At 39.2% G+C, this 24,005-nt stretch overlaps 1 protein-coding gene across 1 annotated transcript in view; it reads left to right on the forward strand.

Moving 5' to 3' along the window:
* The first annotated feature begins 3,445 nt into the window (after positions 1-3,445).
* Positions 3,446-24,005, forward strand: part of RAG1 (recombination activating 1) — a 39,769-nt gene continuing 19,209 nt past the window's right edge. The window contains exons 1-4 of the mRNA XM_072759150.1: positions 3,446-4,800; positions 9,492-9,649; positions 9,943-10,298; positions 13,155-13,809. The gene's annotated coding sequence lies outside the window, so the exon portion shown is untranslated. The remainder of the gene's footprint in view (positions 4,801-9,491; positions 9,650-9,942; positions 10,299-13,154; positions 13,810-24,005) is intronic.

Genomic DNA, 24,005 nt, shown 5'->3' on the forward strand with positions numbered 1-24,005 from the left:
GTTTGAGGAGGGAGGACGTGTGATGTCATGCATGGGAATCCCTCCGGCTGCTGCGCGGAGAATAAAGACCAGGAAGGGGGCAGCCCGGGGGGGCCCAGCGGTTCAGCGCCGCCTGCGACCTGGGGCGTGACCTTGGAGACCCGGGATAGAGTCCCATGTCGGGGTCCCCGCATGGAGCCTGCTTCTCCCTCTGCCTGTGTCTCTGCCTCTCTCTGTGTGTCTCTCATGAATACATAAATAAAATCTTAAAAAAAAAAAAAAAAAGACAAGGATGGAAGCAAGGGCAAAGGGAAAAAAAAAAAAAAGAAGATTGCAGTGGGTCCGGGAAAGATGCTGACTTGAACTGGTGGGTACCAGTGGATGTGATTTGAAGTGGGCAGATTCTGAAATGCATTTTAGGGGGGAGAGTCCCATGTCATAGGACTGGCTGACTGGGTGTGGCCTGGTGATTCCAAGGACTGTGATATGTTTTTTGAAAACTTTATTTGTTTGAGCCTGAGTGAGAGGGCATGTGTGCACGAGTGACAAAGAAGGGTGGAGGGAAAGAAAGAAGCAGGCTCCCCGCTGAGCTGGGAGGCCCGCTCAGGGGTCAGTCCCAGGACCTCCAGGGTCATGACCTGAGCCAAAGGCTGATGCTTCACTGACTGAGCCACCCAGTGGTCCCAGGTCTGTGATGTTTTTGATGAGCAACTGGGTGTGTGGAGAAGAATGAGAGACGACCAGGCTGGGAGAGAAGAGAATCAGGAGTTCTTTGTTCTATCTGCTGAGGCTTGACTTGCTTACTAGTGTACAATTAGGGACCTTTAGTAAACTGCAAAAGTAAGACCTCTGAGGCTCAAGGGAGAGATCAGCCCTAGAGCTGCAAATTTGTGAGACACAACCATACAACTGTTTGGAATCACCTAAATGATATCACCTAGGGAGACTGTACTTAGGGAAGAGATGCAATCTGGTATCTGCAGTGTGGACAAAAGCACCTTAGAGTCAGAATCTTTCTCATGCCAGGGGCAGGAAGGGCGAGACAACAGATATGTGAATCTTCAATAAAATTACAGATCAAGAAAGAGTGAGTCAATCAGAATAGGAATTAGATGTGATGGACTGTAGAAAAAGGCCGGAGATCCAGTGTGGCATTTCCCATGCACATTCTGTTTTGGGGAGGAAGTGCCCTGGATCAAGCTCTCCCCCTGGCCTTTTATTTTCCAAGACAGGAATTTTGGAAATGGCCTGATGTCATTAATCTGTGACATCCCTGGGTGGCTCAGTGGTTTGGCTCCTGCCTTCGGCCCACAGTGGGATCCTGGAGTCCCGGGATCGAGTCCCATGTCAGGCTCCCTGCATGGGGCCTGCTTCTCCTTCTGCCTGGGTCTCTGCCTGTGTGTGTGTGTGTGTGTGTGTCTCATGAATAAATAAATAAAATCTTAAAAAAGAAAAATCTTTGAGTTGTAGAAGCAACGGCTACCAGGGGCCAAACAGCCAACGGAACACATGAAGGAATGTTATCCAATAGAAGATTCTGGCCTCGGAATATACTTCGAGTATAGTAAGTTTCAGGACAGCCCTCATCAATTCTTTCTCCCTGTCCCCCCACCCCCATTCCACCAAAATTCCAGAGCAGGGATAGGAGGAGGTAATGAGGAGTGAAAGTGGGCGGCAGGGAGCTCAGAGAGAAGGCGAGTGAGGTATATGGACGAGTAGATGTGTAGGGGAAGGCTCCGGGGGTAACTTCAGACAGTGATAACAGGCTTGGGGGCTATGTACTTGACTCAGGCTACTGTCCAGGTTGAGAGCAGACTCTGAGCCATTAGGAGGCAGAACTTTAATTTTGAATCTGCTTTGCAGTTTCTAGAAGTTCCCAAAATTGTCTATGGCAGGGGGGGCCTGGCTGGCTCATTCAGAGAAGTGTGAGACTCTTGACCTCAGGGTTTTGAGTTCAAGCCCTGAGTCAGGTGTAGAGATTACTAAGAAAAGTAAATGTACTTTAAAAAATGGTCTAGGGCAATGAGTTTTCTTTGGTAAAGCCAGTCTACTAGCAAGAACTAAAAATAACTTGCCCTCCTCCACCCTCTTCCCAAATCCCAAATCCCAAATCCCAAATCCCTCTTCCCAAATCCCAAACCTAAACTTCTCATGGGTACATTCATTTTTCCTGCTCTTGGAGAAAGGAGGGGATCGCTCTCTCTCTCTCTCTTTTTTTAATTTGGGAGAATGGGGGATGGTGGGTACATGTCCAGTGCACTGGGGCCGGTTTTTCCCTTGTTCACCACTGCTCATCAAGCAATGTTGAAATGATAAGTTGACCCAATTTATTGCTTTCCTTAAGGGAAAGAATGTACCAGCCAGAGGAGGTGAGTATCTGATATATTTGTGAGTTGTATTTTTATTGTAAATGAATTGCTTTTTGTCTGATGTGTATATTTGTTTTTTTGTGAGCTGTGTCAATGTATAGGCACACTGGGAGTAAAAAAAAAATCAGTTTTTGAGCTGACAGGGCTAAGGGTCAGGATAATTAATCAGGATAAAATAATACCCTATGTCTTGGTGCATTCTCTCTGGATACATTTAAAAAAATTACCATCAAGAAAAATCACCCAAAAGTTGAAATAAGGCAAAAAGAAGGCTAGTATCCATTCAGTGTCATTTAAAAAACACATTTGCCTAATAATTCTTTAATTATCTATCGGAGAATTTGCCTGTGTTTGACTTTGCTCTTTATTGTTTGATTAGAAAGCAGACACTGACGTTACATGGTAACTTACAGATTTCTGTCCAGTTAGAAAAATATAACCGCAGAGGTTAATGCACAATAGGGTTCTAACAGATTTTGTATCTAGTAACCCCATAAGTTCATTTCGGCATTCTTTTGACCGACTCTATACAATCTCTGCTTCTCCAAGTCTTCTCTGAACCGGCTTTGTCAACTTAATAATTCCCCTTAATTGATTGAATAAAATCTTAAATATAGGGCGGGCCGGATTGCTCAGTGGTTTAGTGCTGCCTTCAGCCCAGGGTGTGGTCCTAGAGACCCAGGATCGAGTCCCACATCGGGCTCCCTGCATGGAGCCTGCTTCTCCCTCCGCCTGTGTCTCTGCCTCTCTTTCTGTGTGTCTCTCATAAATAAATAAATAAAATATTTTTTTAAAAATCTTAAATATGTGTTCATTCTATATCTGGTAGTCTTGTGTATAGTCTTTTGAAAATCATACTTTAACGTTATAACATTCCTATTCGACTCTGCTTCTTTCCAGTGTTTACAAATGCAATAATTTGTTTTTTAAGATTTTATTTATTTATTTATTCACGAGAGACACAGAATTTATTTATTCACGAGAGACACAGAATTTATTTATTCACGAGAGACACAGAGAAGCAGAGGGAGAAGCAGGCTCCACGCAAGGAGCCTGATGTGGGATCAGATCCCGGAACCCCAGGATCATGCCCTGGGCCAAAGGCAGGCGCTAAACGGCTGAGCCACTCAGGGATCCCTGGATTTTTGCATGTTTGATGGCTACCCACTTTAATGGGATAATGTCGAACCCAATCTTAGGACATCAGGATTCTTATAGAAAACTTTACTTATGGCCCTGTAATCCAAAACCAAAAATGTATATATAAGCTTTTGGCTTATCTGAAATTTGGACCATATAGAGGCTTATCATTTAGCAAGTTTCTGAGTTCAAAAGCCTGATTTGTGTAAGTTCCTACGGATGCTAGATGTGAAGATGCTCACAACAGCAGTAGAGAGCAGAGTACCTGAGGCAGAACAATAACAAGCGTCCCGAACTGTGGCTTGAGCTTGCTTGCTGGAAAGAAGAGGACAACTATTTCCAGTGTTCCTGATTAGAATTTATAATATAATTTTTCAAAAAGGCAATTAAATAAGCAATGATTAGTTTCTTTGAATTGCCCACAATGTAGTTGAAATAATGCCTTTTATGCAACAAAATTATTTTCAGCAATTGTGTCTTTTCACTGCAAACGTATTTCAGATACAGTATGAGTCAAATAGTCTTTTGTGGAACCAGGCTGAGGAACTAGTCCCAATTTATAACATTGTTTTTATAGAAAACACGTATTTGGTTCCAAACAACTAAATAAAAATGCTTTGGGGAGAATATGCAGTTCTTTTATAGATTGGGAACAGCCTACAATGAGGTTTATTATGATGATAAAATTAAGCAAAATTAAAAGCTGTTTTACTAAAAGGGAATAAAGAGAAAGTGTGTGTGTGTTTTGTTAATGCTGTCACACCTTTTGTTTTTTTTAATAACACAAAGTAGGACATATTCCAGGTTCCTGAAGCCTTTGCCCATGTTTGCCTTTTTCATGTAGTATTATTGTTAGTACCTTGTGATTGTTACAAACAAAATAATTTTCAATTTCAAATTAAACTTTCAGCATTTCATCCCCCAAAATATACTTTTACCCTAGTTTCTCCCAAAACAGAACAGATGTCTTTCTGAATTTTTCTAAGTAGAACATTGCATTAATGAAGAATGAGACTGACCACTTCCTTAAAGTAATTTTTGTGGGGTTTTTTTTTTTGAAGATTTTCTTTATTTATTCACGAGAGACACAGAGAGAGGCAGAGGCAGAGACAGAGGAAGAAGCAGGCTCCACGCAGGAAGGCTGACGTGGGACTTGATCCCCAGGGCAACAGGATCATGACCTGAGCCAAAGGCAGATGCGCAACCGCTGAGCCACCAAGGTGTCCCAATTTTTGTATTTTGAATGACAGCTAATACTCTACTGCTTTCCTGAAGGACATTCTGCTGGGGGTCCAGCATTCTAATAATTATGGTAAATTCATAATAATCTTTGACAATTTGACATATGCACACTGGAAGATTTCCAAAATTTTTTTGAGGGTGGTGGTGAAGGTAAATTTTGTGTGAGGCATTTATTAAAGGTCATCTACAGGGATCCCTGGGTGGCGCAATGGTTTGGCGCTTGCCTTTGGCCCAGGGTGCGATCCTGGAGACCCGGGATCGAATCCCACATCAGGCTCCCGGTGCATGGAGCCTGCTTCTCCCTCTGCCTATGTCTCTGCCTCTCTCTCTCTCTCTCTGTGACTATCATAAATAAATAAAAATTAAAAAAAAATTAAAAAAAAAATAAAGGTCATCTACATTTTTTTGTTTTCTGCAATCAGTGAACTAGGGATATCAACAGTCAATGTCAGAAATCAATGAACCAGAGATAATTTTAGCCATGACCAAAGAGGCATGTTTTCTGATGGGAAATCCCTCAGAACTAAATTGGGAAAATGCCAAATATCATATTCCAGAGAGGAAATAAAGTGTTAGAAATTGGAACAAAACTGGAAACTAAAGTGATTCATCAGCTTTAGTTCCGTTGCTCTTAAAATAGTTTATATTTATTTCACTTCTTATATCAAGCATTTCCAATGTAATTAAAATGACTCAAAATAATGTTAAAGAATGTACAGTTTCCTGTGTATGGCTATGCCTATAGTAAGTTAACTATTCCTTAAGGTTATTTTTACTATATTTGCTTTTATAATTTGTCAATGAACTTTTGTGCATGAACCTTTGTCCTTAATTTACACTATGACTTTAAGGTGGATTCCTTCAATGGAAAATGATAGGTCAAAAGCTATGAATATTGATTACCTCTGTTACAAGTAACTTTACAGAAAGATTGTCAATCTGTTTTCCATCCGGTTCTTTCTTTCCATCTGGTGTAAATTTTGCTCATTCTCCCTAGGATTCTAGGATTGAGTGGTATTTTAAAAAACAAATAAACACCCACCCATGTCCCCATACAAACCTACCCCTCCCCACACATACCCTAGTAACTTTAAAAAAGCTAAAATTCTCATACAAGATAACAAAGTCATTCTATGGAAGGGTGAAAAACTGAAGGGTGGTTTTTCCCCCTTATGTTTTTGAAACTCAGTCTACTTTCTTCAAGTAACCATTGTGATTAAAAAAAAAAAAAAAAAAAAAGACCAACTTAACATTTGAAAACAAGGCCTTGCTATTTACATAACCTACATTTGGAAGGAGGGCAGAAGGAGGGCACTCCAGCTAGGAGTTCAGGGTCACTCTACCAGGATCCCTGAGTTCATGAAGGTCACAACGCTTTTGACAGAAGTACCATCCCTAGCCACCTCTAAGATTGCCCATGTTTTTTGCAGACATTCCAGTGGGGAAGATGAGACCCACACACGTTCGGACTAGAAGGGATGGTGGAGGTTGAAGCCATACATTGGCAAACTTGAAAATGGCTAAATGTATTGGTGATATGCATTTGAAAAAATGTCTAGTTAGTAAAACATTGAAAGCTTATAAAAAATTTACGGCATTTATCTAAGAAAGTGGAAAGGAGCCACTGTTTGTGTAGGCGAGTAAAACATTAAAATTCCTAGTATGGGACAAAGTTCATAACTATTGATTATTGAGGCCTGTTTTTCTCATCACTACTCTCTTTAGAGCAAATTATCTATTTGCTTATCTTTCAGAAATGTTCCATGTTGGTGCTCACTCTCCCTTTTTTTCCTCTCCCTCTCTGAATTATTGGAGAGTTTTTATTTTATTTTTTAATTGAAAGTTAGGTGCAGACATTGTTATATGTTATCCCTCAATACTTGAATATACTGAGACCAAGGACCATTATATAGTCTCCTGTATAGCTACAATACTATTTTCACACTCCAAAATGTACTGTATACAATAAATATTATCCAATGCACATCCATATTTAAATTTCTGTAGTTGTCCCCCCCAAATAACTCTTTAGAGCTATTTTTCCATTCTATGCAATCTAAGTTGGCAATTACTTGTCATTATATAATCTTTTTTAAGCTTTAATCTTGAAATAATTATAGATTTCCATGTGATTGTAAGAACTTATACAGAGAAATCCCATTTACCTTTGACCTGGTTTCCACAAATGATAATGTCTTGCAGAACTATAGCATGGTATCACAGTAGCCTGACACTGATACCTGATACCATCAAATACCGAATATTTCCATCACCAAAAAGATCTGTCATCTTGCCTTTTTATAGCACCCTCACTTGCCTCCTTCCTCTATTCTCCCTGGAAACCACTAGTCTCTTCAATTTCTATAATTTTGTCATTTTAAGAATGTTATATGAAAGGAGTCGCATAGCATGGAAACTTTTGGATTGGAATTGGCTGTAAACATTACTATACAGGTTTTTGTGTGAACATAAGTTTTTATTTCTCTGGGTCAGGTGTTCAGGAGTGTAATCATGAAGTCATATAGCATTTGCATTTTAGCTTTTTAAGAAACTGCCAAATGTTCTTCCAGAGTGACTCTACTCTTATATATTCCCACCAGCAATGTAGGTGTGATGCAGGTTTAGAGCAGTTATAAATATCTCTTCCTAAAATTATTTTTACATATTTCATATTTTCTTTTTTTATATTTCATGTTTTCTTTTGCATTTGTTAGATATTCTCCCTAAATGCATATTCTTTTAATTTTCTGTAAATATTGTTCTATTTAAAAAAGGAACAGAAATATCAGAAAATGCTGGGAAATACAGAGAAAACACTCAAAGTTGTTTTTAATTCTCTGATGTAGAGATCCCATCTATTAACATTTTTGTGTCTATCATTTTGGTCTGCCTGGAATATTTTTATGTGTTTTGTGTGGAATACGGTGTGTTAGTATTTTTATGTATATTATTTAATTTTTTAAAAAGATTTTATTTATTTGAGAGAGAGGGAGAGAGAGTGAGCATGAGGGGAGGAGCAGAGGGAGAGGGACCAGCAGACTTCATGCTGAGCGCAGAGCCCAATGCAGTGCTCCATCCCATGACCCTGAGATCACCACCTGAACCAAAATTAATAGTCTGATGCTTAACGGACTGAGCCACCCAGGCGCCCATGTCTATCCTTTTAAAATACAGATATTTATATGTATATTTTACAAAAATGTTATCATGTTGTTACATAACCTACTCTCTTCACATAATAATTCTAAACATTTTTTGTTTCATCCAACAGCATAATTTTAATAGTTTCACCTGTGAAAAATGCTCCCCAGAGATTTGTTTTCTTTGTTATGAATCCAGGAAAATTATCACACTCCAGGGCAGTCATTTTTATATGTAGTCACTTCACTAAACTTTTAATCATGCTTATACTTTTGCAATTTATTCACTGAATTTTCTAAATAGGCAACCATAGCAAAGAGAAATAATGATAATTTTGTCTTTTCAGGGGCGCCTGGGTAACTCAGTAGGTTATGCATCCGACTCGACTCTTGATTTTGGCTCAGGTCATAATCTCAGGATCCTAGGATCAAGCCCCGTGTTGGGCTCCGCTCTCAGTGTGACATCAGCTTGGGATTCTCTCTCTCTCTCCCTCTGCCTCTCCCTTTTACACTCTCTTCCTCTCTAAAATAGGTACATGAATCTTTAAAAAAAATTTCCCCCCAGAAAATGTAAAATAATGGTGACTATGTTTAGTACTTTGTTGCTTTCTTCCTCCTCTGGTTTTAATTAATTAATTAATTAATTAAAAAATTTTTATTTATTCATGAGAGTCACAGAAAGAGAAGGAGGCAGAGACACAGGCAGAGGGAGATGCAGGCTCCATGAAGGGAGCCCAATGTGGGACCCGACCCTGGGACTCTAGGATCACGCCCTGGGCCAAAGGCAGACACCCAACCGTTGAACAACCCAGGCATCCATCCTCTGGTTTTTAAACGGGGATGCATCTACTCTTTCATTGTTGAGTAGCATGTTGGCTGGTGGTTTGGTTTGGGATCAGAATCTTTATTATTGATATAGAGATAAGCATCACTTTTGATTGAAGTGATCACATGTATGATACAAAGTATATTTAATTACTAATCAATTCCTAATATCCAATCATCCGAGGAAAAATCTCACTTAGGTGGAATAATTCTACTAAAGCAGTGAGGAATTTGATTTGCTCATGTTTTATTTATTTGCTCATCTTACTTTTTGTCAGGTCATAGTAAAAGGCTTATGCCTGATTCACAAATGTATTTCTAGCTTTTTAAATAATCTGAATCAAATGTATATGGCATTATCATTAGCTCTTCCTTAGAATTTTGAAAGAATTCATTAGCTAGAAAATCATTGATTCCTGAAGATTTTTTGGAGGTAATTTTTAAATATTTATGCTTCCATAACTGCTCTCCTCAGATATTCTATTTCTTAAGCAATTTATGGTTAAAATTATAGTCTCCAGAAACTTTCCACATTAGTAAGATTTTTCAAATTCACTGTCAAATAATTTTGCATGACATGATAATTTATTTTTAAAAACCTCCCTTGAGGCAAGGAACATCCTAAGAGCAAGGGATACAGCAGGTACAGATAAGCAAGAGCCTTGCCTTCACGGAACTCATGCTCTAGTGGAGGGAGTGAAAAATATTTAACAAACAAATAAGAGGATATCAGATCATAACAAACCCTCTATTTAATTTGCTCACTAAAAATTTCTAGTTTTCTTTCTGGCCACAGAGAGTTTTGCTGCTCTTCCTGTTGGATTTAGATATGGCCATGTGATTGCTATCCCAGTGAAATGTGGACAGAAGTCATGTGTCACTTCAGGCTCTGTAACCTGCCACATGTCCCTCTACCATGACAGCCACCACTTCTGCTGCAAATTATTGAGCACAGTAAGTCACAAGGCCCAACTGGTATCAAAGCTTGGGGGAACTGGTATCTCCTTCTTGAGAGGAGTTGCAAAATCACATTGCCAAAGGAGTAGATTCAGGTAAGGGTGAAAAATTGTGAACATTTTGCAATCAACAGACAGCAATTATGCTCTGCTTGGATTTTTAAGTTTTCCTTTTTAAAAATCACTTTCATTTTTTTCCTTAATATTTAAAAATTTTTCAGTCGAGTACCGATTTCAGTTGTATTTAAAACAAACCCAAGTACGACTATTTTGATCTGTTTCTATCCACAGAACACTCCGGACACCAAATGTGTGGAGGTTTTTTTTCTCCTACCAACCAGTTCTGCTACTTTCTGGGCACCCACTGGGTGTACTACAATCAAATTCAATTCTGATGCTAACTACTCAGCGTTGGCACAGACCCCACAGTTCTACAAGACTGCCTCCACTTCAGATGTCAGTCCAAAGTGTAGGCAATCTATACTTGGGACTTACCAGCTACGAAGTTGGGGGGTTTCCATGACCCCCTCCTTATATTTTGCTAGAATGGCTCACAGAACTCTGAGAATCATTTTGCTTAATATTACTGATTTAATTATAAAGGATACAACTCAGGAACAGCTGCACGGAAGAGATGCATAAGGAAGGTATGTGCAAAGGGCCAAGAAACTTCAATGCCCTCCCTAGGCATGCTGCCCTCCCAGAACTTCCATGTGTTCACTAGCTCAGAAGCTTTTGAACCCTGTTAGGGGTGGAGCTGAAAGTTCCACCCCTCTAATCACTTATTTGGTTCCTCTGGCAACAAGCCTTCATCCTGAAGCTAAACAGGGCCTACTGAGAGTAACCTTATTGGCATAAAATCAGATATAGTTGAAAGAGGCTTAAAATGAATAATAAAAGCTGTTCCTCTTAACCGTATCACTCAGGAAATTCCAAGAATTTTAGGAGATTTGGGCCAGGAACCAGGGACAAAGATAAAATATATTTGTCTAATTATATCATAATATCACAAATACATTGAGACCTACAAATTTCCATTTGAGTAAGGCTTTGGGTATCCTACCAGTTACCACACATTGTGGTGGTCTTCTTTTTTATTATTCTGTAAATAGTCTAAAGTTGTAGTTTTTCTTTCTGTTTTGATCTACTAGCCATTTAAAGTTATGTTCTAAAATTTTCAAATCATCGGGATTTTCTCTTTATCTTTGTTATGAGTGACTACATTACATTTTGATTGGAGGACATGTTTCATATAATTGTGTTGCATCGAGATCAATTATTATATGGGCAATTTTTAAAAATGTTTCATGGATGCCTGAAAAGAAGTTGTGGACATTTTTAAATTGTATGTAAAGTTTGAGATATATCTGTATGTAAATTCAAACACATTAATTAGAATACATGAAGTCTTGAAGTACACACACATAATTTATCATAGAGTAGTATGTTAAATATCCTATTATAAGCAAGTTTCTGTCCATGTATCTTCTTTTTTGTTTTAATTATTTCAATGCTTTGTCATTAATATATGAAAGATAATTATTGTTAGTTCATCATCTTAGATTATGTATAATTTAATTTCTGGTCTTTATCAAGCATTCATTTAGATCTGCCTGATTAAAGTGGATCCCTATCAAGTTCCTTTATTCTTTGTCAGGAAGCAGGAATTTCTGTCCCCTTCAAGGTCCTTCTAGCCAGAATAAGAATCAAATTGACAGGAGACAGATTAACAGGGGAAAATCAAATTTAATAGCATTCATCTGGGGAAACCACATGGACAAGGAAATTCCAGAGATAGGTAAAATGAAGTATATGTCATTCTGAACTAAGGAGAAGGGGGTTGGGGTCTGGGACTTCAAAGGGAAGGAATACAAATTATAGGAAGAGGAAAAAGAGTAACCACTTGGTAGACAACTGTTTGCTGGGCCACTGGGGAAACAATGGGACATAGAGGACTTTGACCAACAGGTCTTGATAGGTTCCTTCCTATTATACCTAGTTCATACTATGGTGATGGTTTCCGTCTTGCAGGAGGTCCTGTATCTAAATTCTTTTTAGAGGGCTCCTGGATGTCTCAGTTGGTAGAGCATAAGACTCTTAATCTTGGGGTCATGAGTTTAAACCCTGCATTGGGTGTAGAGCCTAGTTAAAAAGAAATATTTTTAGGCAGTTGAGAGGGAGGTAAAAAACCTTTCCTGACCTGCTGAGTTTTTATTACTTTTTAACTAAAATTATCTTCTTGCTAAAGTGGCCCATTTTGGGGCAGCCTGCCTTTGGCCTCTACATCTGATAATAGAGTTAATGGTTAAGTGATCTTGTCTTTCACATCTTGGGGAAACTAAGATAACAAAGAAGTACAAACAAGTGTATTGCTTGTCGTGATCAAAATGAATGTATGACACTCACCTATCAAAAGGGGAGGATTGGATTAAAATACTAAATTTAATTATATCCTATTTATTCAATTATATCCTATTTATAAAAATCCCAGTTCAAATGAAATACTATTAGTCAAACAACTCAATTGGCCACCGACAGTAAATGCATAAGTAAATTGCGGTATGTTCATGAAATGGAATACTTTATTTATTTATTTATTTTAATTTTATTTTTATTTTTTGAAATGGAATACTTTATAGCAATGAAATTGAAGCAGAGCTGGACACAATCCTCAAACATTAAGATGAATAAAAAAATGACAGACAGGAAAAAAATTTATTACTGTTTAATTTATACAGCTTTCAAAAACTTGCACCCAGGGATGTATTCCCAGACAGTAAAAGCATAAAACAAAAACAGAAAGTGTTTGCTTTAAGGCATGAACAAGAAGGGACACAAAGGGACATTTAAGGTTGGCAGTGTACTATTTCTTAATTTGAATTGTTGTTCTGTATAAGCATTCATCAGACTGCACATACTTTTTTATTTTCTTTTTCTTTTGCACATAAATTTTTCAACACATGAATCGAGCATTTTATTAGTTTCCCATGGTGCTTAATAAATCATCACATATTTAGCAGCTTAAAACAACATCCATTTCTTATCTCACTGTTTCTTTTAAAAATTATTTCATCTTTAACTTTTCCCCCCAGCTGTATTGAAATATAATTGACTTGCAACACTTGTAAGGCTAAGGTGTGCAACTTGTTGATTGGGTGTATTTTACAGCAAAATGGTTACCACCATAGCATTCGCTAACACCTGTCCCAGTGCATAATTTTTCAACATAGAAAATTTGCCATCGTAACCACTTTGTAAGTGTACAGTTCAGTGGTGTTGACATTTCACATTGTTGGGCCGCCATCAGCACCATCCACCCTGGAACATTTTCATCTTCCCAAACTGAAACTTTCTCCCCATTAAACAACTCCCCATCTTCCCCATCTCTCCAGGCCCCGGCAACTACCATTTTACTTTCGGTCTCTATGGATTCAGCTCTTTTAAGTACCTCATAGAAGTAGACTCCTTACAGTATTTGTCTCTGTTTTCTCTTTGGCTGTTAGCCAGGGGTGTGCTCTCAGTTATGAGGAGGGACTGCCAGCCTTTCCCTGTCACGTGAGGACAGCTGTGGGCCTTCTCAGTGAGGAAACCTGATTCTGCAAACCAGCAAGGGAGAAAAGTCTCTCTCCTGGCTACTAAGGTAGGGTCTTATGATGCAGCATACTCAAGGTGGTGACGGCCACCTTTGCCATGTTCCCTTGCTTAGAACAAATCACAGTTTCATCTGAATTCAAGAGGAAGAGGAAGAGATTTGGACATAAATGTTTTTATGCACTCTTCTGTATGATTACTATATTAATAATCCTCTTGCCCTGTTGGTGGGAATGGGAACTGGTGCAGCCACTCTGGAAAACTGTGTGGAAGTTCCTCAAAGAGTTAAAAATAGACCTGCCCTACGACCCAGCAATTGCACTGTTGGGGATTTACCCCAAAGATACAGATGCAGTGAAACGCCGGGACACCTGCACCCCAATGTTTCTAGCAGCAACGTCCACAATAGCCACACTGTGGAAGGAGCCTCGGTGTCCATCGAAAGATGAATGGATAAAGAAGCTGTGGTCTATGTATACAATGGAATATTCCTCAGCCATTAGAAACGACAAATACCCACCATTTGTTTCAACGTGGATGGAACTGGAGGGTATTATCCTGAGTGAAGTAAGTCAATCGGAGAAGGACAAACATTATATGGTCTCATTCATTCGGGGAATATAAAAAATAGTGAAAGGGAATAAAGGAGAAAGGAGAAAAAAATGAGTGGGAAATATCAGAAAGGGAGACAGAACATGAGAGACTTCTAACTCTAGGAAACAAACAAAGGGTGGTAGAAAGGGAGGTGGGCGGGGGGTAGGGGTGACTGGGTGACGGGCACTGAGGGGGGCACTTGATGGGATGAGCACTGGGTGTTATTCTATATGTTGGCAAATTGAACACCAATAAAAATAAATTAAAAAAACATTAATAAATTAAAAGGATAAAATAGCACAGATAGGTAAAAAGATGGCGATTGTCTACCTACCTATCAACTATAGTAAATTAAAAACAACAAAAACAAAAAAACCAAACCAATGCAGGGCAGCAATGGTTATCCCAACCATAGTGGAAATCAAAGAAAAAGCATCACATAGAATAATGAAGGTCATTTTATACTGCCCATATTTCATAATTTTTGTTTTGCAAAGGTAATTTTTTTCCATGAATGAATGATTTTCAAGATTCTTTATTATTCTTTAAACTTCAAACTTTTTTTAAAAAATTTTTATTTATTTATGATAGTCACAGAGAGAGAGAGAGAGAGAGGCAGAGACACAGGCAGAGGGAGAAGCAGGCTCCATGCACCGGGAGCCTGATGTGGGATTCGATCCTGTAAACTTCAAACTTTTAAAAGCCTGTGTCTTGGAAGAGATCTCTATTTATTATCTTTATTAAAATACGGTGATGGCTCTCCTAAGGCTAAAGCTTTGCTTAATGCTGGAAAACGGATGTCAGTTCTGTCTTGAACAATGCTTTTATTCCATTTGGTTTGACTGGATTCAATTAACTTTGAGGGAATGCCACCATTCTTGGGAGTTCATGTCACCATTTCATTTGTCCCAGAGTATCTATCCCTGTCTTTTTTCTCTTGTCATTTTCATCTCCTTATTCATGTCCCATGTGATCAAGAGTGTTTCTCCAGTTTTTCTTCTGTATCACCAAGTTACAAATTTGTCTTTTGTAGCATCCAGTGTATCTGTTTTATGTCTTCTCACTGGGTGTTAGTTTCATTGCCCTTCCTTCTTATTTTGGCTTATCTCCTCATCAAGGCCCCTTCTTGTTCAAGAGAGGCAGTTCTTTAGGGGAACAAAAGTAAATAAATATTTTCCCATTTTTCTTCCAATCCAGAAAAAGCATTTTCCACTGAATTATTTGGTCATCAGAAAGCTTTTACTTTGTGCTGTAGAATTTCTTCATAGATCTTATATTGATTTTAATTCTATTGTTGGTCCTAGAAAGAGGAGAGTTCTATGTAGAGCAAGTGTTAAAGAATACTTATGTCAGCTTCAATCAGAACTCTCAGATCTATGCTTCCTGGGGCTACCTGCAGGTTCAGCTTGAGTTTAAGGCTGGACCTACCTTGCTGGAAAAACAATGCTGGCTTTCTTTCCAAACATAAAACTCTTCAACACAAATACACAGAGACTCACATTGAAATAGCTGTTACTTGATTCGAATTCTTCTTTTTAAATTTTTATTTAAATTCAATTAATTAACATATAACATATTATTGGTTTCAGTGATTCACCAGTCATATAACGCCCAGTACTCATTACATCACATGTCCTCCTTAAATGAGTTCGTATTTGACAGCATAAGAAGGCAAATAAGGATAGGCACCTGGCTTATTGTATATTTGCAGACCCCTCCTAGTTTCATGACATTTTTTTTTCATGTGGTAAAATAAATACATCATCACTGGACTCAGAATAAATCTATGTGCATCTAAAGCTGCAGTTGCAAAGAGGCAGAGAGGATTTAGGAGAGCCTTTTGAGGGGCTCTTAACTTTGCCCCTTGGCCTGTTTTTCTGGTTAATGCAATGCTACTTGTCTGGAATGGATTTTTATTTTTGCCTTTGGAGTCAGCTTCCCAGATACTTGAACAGCTGCTTATCTGAGGCAGATCCTCTGTTCTGCTCCATCCTCCAAGGCCTTTCTTCTTGGAGCAACCCTGCTCATCAGGGCAGCCTCCCTTCTCATCTTTAAGTTGGACAGTATCCCTGGGGCCTCAATTCTATCATCCATGGGCTCTCTCTTTTCTCCTTCCCTTTTCCCTTCCTTTCCCTCTACCTCCTTCCTTTTGTTTTCCTGTTTTCCTTCCAGCCTATTTTTTTCTGCAAAAATTGACTAGATTGAGACTCTGTGATGGCCTCAGCTGTGTCCCTCAAAATTCATATGTTGAATCCCTAACACCCAATGTGACTGTATTTGGAGACAGGGCCTTTAAGGGGGTATTTAGGACTACATGAGGTCAAATGAATGGTTTCTAATCCAATAGGACTAGTGTGCTCACTAGGAGAGGAACAGGCAGCAGGGACACGTGAGCACAGAGAAGACACCCTATGGAGACACAGCAAGAAGGCAGTCATCTGCCAGCTGAGGAGCGAGGCTGGAGGAGAATCCAGACCTGATGACACTTTTTTTTTTTTTTAATAATAACACTTGCTTTTAATTCAAAAGTCTTCACAGTAATTAATGCAGGAGGGCTGTGATCAGGATACATACTAGCTAGGCGTCTCTCTAAGTCAGGTGGCTCGGGGCCTGCGTCTCCGGCGATGGTGAGCGCATGCCCCTTACAGGCTTTCAGATTTGCTACCTTGCAGTCCACCTGTGCAAACCGCACCTAATAAATACCTTTCTCTATGTACAATACAGAGATGGAGGGCAAGCACGTGGCCACGGCGTGGACTTCAATGGGCTGGGAGGGCCGCTCCCTAGGCCACGCACACGTGGGGCTCCTCTTCGGTCTCCTGGCCCAGGCTGGTGTAGGTGACCGAGGGCTCCACTTGAGCCGTGGCCGGTAAGTCCACAACGGGTCCTGAAGGATTGCGGAACTGCAATCCTTCCTGATGACACTGCATCTAAGGTTGGTCTTAGTTTTCCAACCTCCAGAACTGTCAGAAGTAGGTTTGCATTTAAACCACCCCGTCTGTGGTTATTTTGGTATGTGAGCCCTAGCAGACTAATACACGCTCCATCACCCCCGTCATTTGGCTCATCGGTAGAGACTCCTGGGGATGCTGGCATATGTCTAATTTTTATCCCTAATATCTGATACTGCTGAGTTTTTCTTACATTTTAGATTTTTTATGGCCCTTTTAATGGGCATTGGGAAAGAAGGGTCTGCTTGGCCTTCCCTTAATCTCCTCTGAAACTTCACATTTCTTATGATCTCTCACATATAATTTAGCAGTTATGTCCTATCTTGTTCCGTTCATTAATAGCAACAGCTTTAATATCATCTGCCCAATTAACCTATAGCTTGCCAGCAGCAGGTTATTATGCTCTGTAATTCCTGTCTAACACCCGGCTACACTTAAAAATGCTGGAGGGTTGGTGGGTTGATTTAAAACCTCGAAATGGATCCAGGGCACAGGGATCTTCTTGATCCTTTCCGTTTCCCAGGTTCAGATGGTGAATCCCAATTCCATGAAGAGGGAGGGTGGAGGAGCTGGGCCTTTTACAAAACAAATATAAGTTCCAACAAAATTTGGAACCCTCAATTCTGGTTTCCACATGAAGTGATGTGCTGGTCTGTTGTTTTCCTTGGGGACTTAGAGGCAGATGTAGACAAATAGCAGGTGAGGGGGAAAGAGCTGCTGGAGCAGGCTGAGGCTGTAAACAACCAGAGCTATATTAAGAAAGGTCTCAAAAAAAAAAAAAAAAAAAAAAAAAGAAAGGTCTCGCATGGGCAGCACTGGTTTGGATGCTGCCACCCACTGGGCATTTCCTGAATTGACCTCAGTCAGCTGCTCAGGGACAGGTGTGGAATGATTGAGGTCTTGGAGTTGGGAGGAGACTTACCCATCCTACCTGCTGGTGTTTTACAAAGCCTTGTTGTGGTACCTGAAATGATTTTAGGTCGTATTCCAGATGATTTCAGGTGGAGACATACTCATGTTGGGTGCGCGTGAACACTGAATTGCTTTTCCAATTTTCTTTCAGTCTTTTTGATCCCGGAAAGGAAAAAAGTATCTGTCTGGTGCCGGTAGACTTTTGTACTCCATAACCGTCCTTTCTAACAGAGAAAGCATTTTCCCTCCTACATTGTTTTTCTGCTACGACCATTAGATAATAACATATGAATGTCTTTCCTCATGTAAACAAGGTGACTTCCCATAGAGACAAATATTAAATAATAGTGGAGGTGATATTTGAATAGGGCAAAATTTGTGAAGGTAGTCCACAGTGAAATTGCTGGCATCCCCTCCTCTCCTTTGCTTCTTTTTTTTTTTTTAAAGATTTTATTTATTTATTCATGAGAGGCACAGAGAGAGAGAGAGCCAGAGATACAGGCAGAGGGAGAAGCAGGCTCCATGCAGGGAGCCCGATGCGGGACTCGATCCCGGGACTCCAGGATCACGCCCTGGGCTGAAGGCAGGTGCTAAACTGCTGAGCCACCCAGGCTACCCTCCTTTGCTTCTTTTGTAATCTTTCACTGAGAGGCTGAGTTGGGATAGTTGGGATCATTAGTTGGTGGTATCTGTTATGACCAGGATGACCAAAGGGAAGGAGAGGCTCCCCTAGAAGTAACCAGAGCTTGGCATCTGGATGGATCTTCACAATGGCAATGCCTGCTACACAGAGACGGTCTCCTAGCAGCCACCCTTCCACTGGTCAGCAGAAGAAAGAGAGAAGAACAATGCTGGGAGAAAGAATACAAAAATTTGGGAATGTAGTCTCTGTGGCGTTAAAAGGCATGAGAAACCAGGGATTTCTAGTCATATCAAAGGGGCATATAAGCTGCCCATGCTGTGTGGAGGCAACAATGCTTGCTGTCAACAGTTGTTGATCTTGGGGTCTTAAATCATATTTTGGATTTTCCCTTTCAATCCATCAAATAATTATTGTTACATGTTATATACTTCAATGTAGAAAAATATGAAAAATAGAAACTATGTATAAAATCCCTATGCAGAGCAGTTAGAAATCTCAGTTGTGCAGGTAAGTGAATTTCTTCATTTTCAGAAGCCAACTGACTCACCATTAGGAACTCCCATTCAATCCGAAGGCAGGCAAATTAATCGAAACAGTGCCTCATTTTTCCAGTCATTTCAGATGAAAACAGTCAATCCTGTATTTTGTCTCTGGTCCTCTATCCTTCTTCCTTGGTGGCACCTACATTTCTGACATTATGGCTTGGAGATGGAGAGTGGGGACCTGGCTGACATCTGCTCAGGATCTTGGGAGTGGATTTCACCTCCCAGTTTCTGTGGACGTAACTCTTTTTCATCATTGGTCATCTGACTTTGGTTCTGTTTCCTCCTCTCAACTGTCTGCGGCCTTTTCAGACTCCAGCCTCAGAGAACCCATGGCCTTATATATCTAGCAGTATATACAATAATGGAAGAAATATATATATTATATTATGGAATTATATATGTATATGTAAAATTATACCTATATTAAGGAATATTATGTACGTTATATATCCTTTCTATGTTTATATATATCCATATATATATATATACACATATATATATCCTTTCAAAACGTTTCCCCCTTCACTTTTGAACTTAAAGAAAATACTTTGCTTTTTCCCCTTAAGATTTGGAAACATTCCTTATTCAATATCACTTTAAAAAACTAAACTTATTTTGAATCTACAGATTTACATAGAGTTGTAAGAAATCATAAAGATTCCATGTACCCTTTACTGTTTCCCTGAACGGTTACATTTTGCAAAAGTATAGTGAGATATCACAAGCAGCATATTGACCTTGATACGTCAAGATACAGGAGTTTCCAACACTACTAGGATCTCTTGCATTGCCCCTTTGTAGCCATACTACTTCCTTCCCACCTGGACTCCCTCCTTCACCCTTGGCCACCACTAGCCTGTTCTCCATTTCTATAAGTTTGTCATTTCACGAATGTTACATAAATGGAATCATACAGTATGTAAACTCTTGGAATTAGCTTTTTATTTTTTTTTTAACTCAGCATAATCTCTGGAGATTCACCCAGGTTGTCTATCACTAGTTTGTTCCTTTTCATTGCTGAATACTACAGTGCTGATATACCACAATTTGTTTAATTATTCACCTGTTAAAGGACATCTGGACCATTTCTAGTTTTTGGCTATTGCAAATGAAGCTACTATGTGCATTTGTGTACAAGTTTTTGGGTGAAACTTGTTTTTATTTCTCTGGGATAAATACTCAGGAGTGCAATTTTTGGGTCATAGGATAGTTGCATATTTAGTTTTTTTTTTAAATGGGTCTTTTAAAAGATTTATTTGTTTATTTTAGAGAGAGAGTAGGAGGAGGGGCAGAGGGGGGAGAATCTTTAAGGATTCTCCTGCTGAGCTTGGAGCCGGATACAGGGCGGGATCCCATGACCCATTGAGATTAGGACCTGAGCTGAAACGGAGAGTTGGATGCTTAACCAACTGCATCACCCAGGTACCCCTTTAATAGACTGTTTTTATTTTTATTTTTTTTATTTTTTTTTATTTTTTTTAATTTTTATTTTTTTTTAATAGACTGTTTTTAAAGAACAGTTTCAAATTTATAGAAAAATTGAGAAGCTAGTACAGAGAATTCTCATATATCCCTTATCTAGTTTCCTCTATCACATTAGTATATTTGCCACAAATAATGAACCAGTAAATTTCCTTTAGCTATTCCTTCAGAGGAGATACAGTAGGCTGAATGGCGGCTCCCACAGTTATTGGGTCCTTATCCTTCGAGCCTGTAAATGTTATTTACATGGTAAAGATTTTGCAGATGTGAGCAAATTAAGGGTGTTGAGGTAGGGAGATTATCCTGGATTATGCAGATGGCCCCTGAGTGCAATCATAGATGTTCTTTTAAGAGCAAGGCAGGGAGATGTTTGACATAGATTGAAGAGGAGAAAGGGTGACCACCGAGGCAGAGACTAGACTCATGTGGCCACTCCAGTGGAGTTCAAGGAACGCTGCTCTGGAGACTGGAAGAAGCAAGGAACTTATTCTTCAGTCCTTCCCTGGAACGTTCCAAAATTCAGAAGTTACTAGAAGAATCTAGAAGCTTCTCTCCCTTTCTGAAGACAGCCGTATTACTACTTTCTTGCTTATCTTTCCATAGATATTTGATGCATATACAAGCAAAGTATGTTTGCACATATTTCCCCCCTCTTTTTAGCATGTACATTGTTCTGTTCCCTGCTTTCTCCCCACTAACGAGAACTCTTAGAGATTGTTCTGTATAGTTTCTTTTTTCCTTTTTATGTGTTCATTATATTCCATTGGAAAGATAGATTAGGATTCATTTAACCAGTGACAATGTTAGTTGTTCTCAGTGTTTTATTATTGCAAACAGGTATTAATGAATTTTGTACATCTATAATTTTGTTTGCATTCCAGTATATTTGAATATCCCTGGGATAGGTTAGTAGATGTGGAATTTCTAGGTCAAAATATTGGTGGATGTTAGGGACTGACTTGTGTTGTTTTGAAATTCATCTTGAAGCTCTAATCCTCAGTGTGACTATAGTGGGAGATAGTGCCTTTACAGAGGTAATTAAGGATAAATGAGGTCATAAGGATGAAGTTCTAATTCACTAGAACTATGTCCTTATAAGAAAAGGAAGATACACCAGAATGCACACCCAAGGAGAAAAGACCATGTGAAGACCCAGCAAGAAGGCAGCCATCTTCAAACCAAGGATACCAGCCTCACCAGACACCAACCCTACTACAACCTTGATCTTAGACTTCCAGTCTTGAGAACCGTGAGAAAATAAATTTCCGTTATTTATGCCACCAAGTCTGTGGCATTTGTTATGGCAGCCTGTGCAGACTGTTACAATGCATAAGCAATTTTGACAGTTATTGCCAAATTACTGTCCATGAAGATTGACTTATTTGTATTTCGTCCAGTCTCTGCTCTTTTGCTAATGGACTTTTACATTATGTTTAACTGTTCATAAAAAGACAGTGCTACATGAACATCTTTTAAATTATTTTTTAAAAAGACTTTTAAAAATATTTTATTTATGTATTCACGAGAAATACAGAGAAAGAGGCAGAGACATAGGCAGAGGGAGGAGAAGGCTCCCTATGGGGAGCCTAATGAGGACTTTGATCTCTGGACCTGAGGTCATGCCCTGAGCTGAAGGCAGGTGCTCAACCATTGAGCCACCGAGGTGCCCCTAAAAAAAGACTTTTAGAAGTAGGGTTTTTTTTTTTTTTGGCTTTCTCACTAATAATTGTATACCTGATCAAAAGACAGCCAGATACCTGCCTTAATCAGAAACCCAAATCGGACCCAGTTATACAAAAACAAAAATTTTAAAAAAGGAATTACTGGCTCTTGTAACTCAGGAAAGTGTGTAATCTTTGTGTTGCCCGCCATTAACAGGAGAGGCTCTAAAGTTTCAAACATTTCACTCATTAAATTAAACTTACGATGTTACCCCAAATTTCCAGGAAGCCATGGTTTCTTAGAAGATTCACAAGGCAGAAGAAAAGATCCATGCATATGTTAGTGAGGACTTGTTATGGTTTTGTGGGACAGAAATCCAAATCAACCTAGCTTAAGGAGAAAATGGAATTTCTTGGCTTTTATAATGGAAAAGCTTATGAGGTTGAAGCTTATTTCAGGCATAGTTAGATTTGAGAGTTTAAATGATGTCATCAGTTCTTTCTTACTGCCTCTGCCCTTCCCTGCCTACTTGGATTTCATGCCCATATAGATTTTGTCATAACGCAACATGATTGCCTTGGCCACTACAGACTTATGAAATCCTTTGGGTGCACAACCTTGGAGAGAAGAGAGTGGCGCCTTTCTCTCAATTGTTCATATCCATCTCCCAGAAAGACTCTGCCTGTGACGGTCCTGTCACTGTATTTAAGGGATTGAGAAATTTGATAGTGGAGTTGCCCTTGGCTCAGTGAGGAAGGTAGCGGGGTGAGACTGACCACAATGTTAGTCACTATAAGTTGGGGAGGAGTTGGCCTCAGTTGGACAAGACAGAAAGGAACTGATGTCAACTTTCTTGTAGAAAATAAAAAATAGGATGTTACTTGCTGAAAATCCAACCAGAGCAAAAGGATTTAGTTGGATGATTCAAAAGGGTAGTCATTTTAGGCAATGATAGCTTTAGGTTGTTCCTCAAGCTATACACACCCCGGTGATAGGAAAGTGGCATTTTTGGAATTGACAGTCCCCATCCCCTTTGGTGAATATATATGGATATCTGTAGGTCTCTCTGACTTCAACTTTCTAAGTTTGCATTAATGACTAGGTTAATTTTCTAGGGCTAACATAACAAACCACTACAGACTGAGTGGCTTAAACACCAGAATTTATTATCTCACAGTTTTAGAAGCTTGAAGTCTGAGGTCAAGCAGAGTTGGTTTCTACTGAGTCTGGTTTGCTCTCTCCTTGTCTGGCTGTCTTCTCCCTATGCCTTTATTTGGCCTTTCCTCTGGGTGTGTCTGTGTCCTAATCTTTTCTTATAAGGACACCAATGCTTTTGGATTATGACCTTATTTTAATTTAATTACCTCTTTAAACACTCTATCTCCAAATACAGTCACATTCTAAGATACGAGATATTAGGAATTCAACATATGAATTCTGAGGTGACACAATTCAGCTCGTAACAATGACCGACCACCTCATTTCGGTTAATAAATTCTTTTCATATTTTAATATCTGTCTTCAGGTTTTGTTCAGCCTGGAAATTATTGTATTTTCTCCTCTTGATGTGACTTTTCACATCTTTGTTCTGATTTGTTGTGGATTGATTTTATAGTATAATTCTAAGAAGGTAAACTTAATTCAAATTTTTTTAGAGGGTGGATATTTCTCCAGTACGCACAGTTAGCACCAAGTATTTATTAAATGCCTACATAGCATCAGACGCTGAGCCAGGCATTTTCCTCTAATTATCTAATCTTCATAAGGATTCTGGAAAGTAAGTGTTACCCATTTTTACATAGGGCTAAAACAAGAAAATCATCACTCCAGTGTGGTTATATGAATGGTTCAAGGTCACAGAACTACATGCAGGTGACAGAGCAGAAAATACGTCTCATATCTCTTGACTCTTGACTCATAATCTCATCATCTCTCTCTCCCCTACCAACTACTCCAGATTTGTTTATTTTAATT

The sequence above is a fragment of the Vulpes vulpes genome, chromosome 5 (genome assembly GCF_048418805.1).
Source record: "Vulpes vulpes isolate BD-2025 chromosome 5, VulVul3, whole genome shotgun sequence".
Classification (NCBI taxonomy): domain Eukaryota; kingdom Metazoa; phylum Chordata; class Mammalia; order Carnivora; family Canidae; genus Vulpes; species Vulpes vulpes.